Below are 2620 nucleotides of genomic sequence, written 5' to 3'. Positions count from 1 at the left end.
ATTAATAATATTTTTAATAACAGTAACATTAATATAAAAAGTTTTTCACTATCCCTTATGTTAATACAATTTTTGAAAAATTTAAACCTATTGTTAATATGTTTAATTATAAACTGGCTTTCACCAATCCGAACACACTAAAAAATTTCATAAAAAGAGGTAAGGATAAACTGGAACAAACGTGCAATTAGAATGTGGTTTACAAAATATCTTGTGATGATTGTGACGCGAGTTATGTTGGCCAAACGAAAAGGCAATTAAGAACGAGAGTGCATGAGCACATTTCAGATATCAATAAAATTTCAAAGTCTCCTTCGGTCATTTCTAACCATCGTATGAATATATTAAGATAAATCATAATTTTGACTGGGATAAAGTTGAGTTATTAGACATAGAACCTGCATACACAATAAAAGATTGATTTCTGAAATGGTACATATAAAAAAGCAGAAGCATGGAATGAACAAACAAAATGACACGGATTCGTTGCCAGAGATTCCAATATGATACATTCTCTTTCCCCTTCCTAATATTTATCCTTCTTTCCTACATTCTTCGTGACCAGTATGTTTTCCTTCTTAACATTGCGTGTGACAATATACTATTGCAAAATATTAGCTTCCGTAATAATGGATCTTGTGTACTTAATTTTTGATGGTTATCAATTATACTTGTATTTTTTATTTCTTAATAGACTATCTACTGATATTATATAATTGATAAGATATATTATATGTTTTTATATATATTGTTAATTTTTATTTATTTCCTTTTTCTCACGATTATTTTTAAAAAAAATAATAAGGTTTATATTTGCTCCCGATTTTTTTAGAATACCAAATTTTATACAATCTGACTTTTGAATTTTCATCTTATTGATATAGCATGAACTTAAAGCATGAAGAAGACGAACTGATTAATTTTTGTAGGATAACGAATTTTGTATAACAAATGTATCTGTATTAAATATTTGTAATATTGAGGATGACCCGATCGGAGTCGAAACGTTTGTGTTGAACTGTAGCTACATATTATTATTTGAATTAAAGATTTGGTTTTGTTATGTTATTGGCTCTTTACCTTTTTTTATTTGCTGTAAGAGCTGTGAGAGCTGGGCCAAGAAAAAATGTCGGACGCTCGAACGTGATGCCGGGACTCGAACCGAAGCTTTGTAATAGTTCGTGTTATAGCAAGCCACCGTCTTGCTGCGGAGCCACACAGCCCGATGGGGAGGTCTTAGTTTATTTCTTACAATTTATTCAATCAATTTAATTCTATTATACTGAAGTATAACTGTATTTTAGTATTGCAGAATTAATTTGATCAAGTTTTTGAGAAATGTAAATAGAATAAGAATTAGTAAGAAATGTAGGTTAGAGTCAGATTGTCTAAAAGTAGACTTATAGTCGGTATAATGTTGGCTAAAAGTCGACGTAGTCGAAATAAGGCTGCGCAATTGTCGGCTTATAGTTGACTTAAAATTGACTTAAAGTCGACATAGGCTGACTGATGGTCGACTATAGTCGAGACATTTGTCGTCTCTTATGCCCATTTCGACCAATGTAGATCAACTTTAATCTCGGTTCAATTTGCTCTTTGTCTTTTTCTAGTTCTAAAAATTAGAAAAAGATGAACAGTAAGTTAAATCGAGATTAAAGTTAATCTACATTGGTGGAAACGGGTATTAGTCGACTAAAAGTTAACATTCAGTCTTAATTTAAAGTCGACTTTAGACTTCTTCTGCCTACAAACAGTCAACTAACCTCGCAAATTAAAAAATCTCGCAAATTAAATAATAACCTCGCAAATTAAAATATGCAAATTGTAATCTGTTTTACTTATATATATGTATGTTCATTTTGAATTTGCACCTTGAATGATCTATTAATTACTATTCATGGTACATATTCAACATAGAAAATAACATACCGTATGTTCACTTTGAACTGGCACATTTAGTAATAGGTATATCAGTTACTTTTCGTGGTTATATATTATATTAGATAATATCATTTAAAGTATTAAAGGTTTAAATTATTATGTTATATTATTAGATAACCATTTTAATTTAAAAAGGTTCAAATTTTTGGGGTTAATTTTCAAAGGTTGAAATTTATTGGGTTTTCTACTTTGTGGTTAGGTAATCGTTTTAATTTAGGAAGGATCAAATTTTTGCGGTTAGTTTTCAAATGTTTAAATTTGTTGGGTCTTTTAATTTGCGAGGATCTATTTTTGAACATGGCTTGACCTTTTCATTTTAATGATATGTTAGGATTAATAATATATCAGTTACTTTTCGTGGTTAATGTATTATTATTAGATAATCATTTAAAAGAGAAAGAGAAATGCCTAATCGAGTCTTATACACAGGATGTTAGTGTGTGTTGATACGATTTATTGAAAATATACAATTTTTCTTACGTTTCGGTCCTCGATTTGTATATTTATCAAAGAACTTCTAATATAGAATACACATTCTGCTACATAAAACACTTTATATTAAAATGTACCACGAAAAGTAAATGATAGATTATTCAAGATGCAAATTCAAAATAAGCATACCTTCATATAAGTAAAACTGATTACAATAAAAATATTACAGTGTTCTAGAAAATAACTG

The sequence above is a fragment of the Cyphomyrmex costatus genome, unplaced genomic scaffold (assembly GCF_001594065.2).
Source record: "Cyphomyrmex costatus isolate MS0001 unplaced genomic scaffold, Ccosl1.0 scaffold50, whole genome shotgun sequence".
Classification (NCBI taxonomy): domain Eukaryota; kingdom Metazoa; phylum Arthropoda; class Insecta; order Hymenoptera; family Formicidae; genus Cyphomyrmex; species Cyphomyrmex costatus.
Note: the sequence above shows the minus strand (reverse complement) of the source record.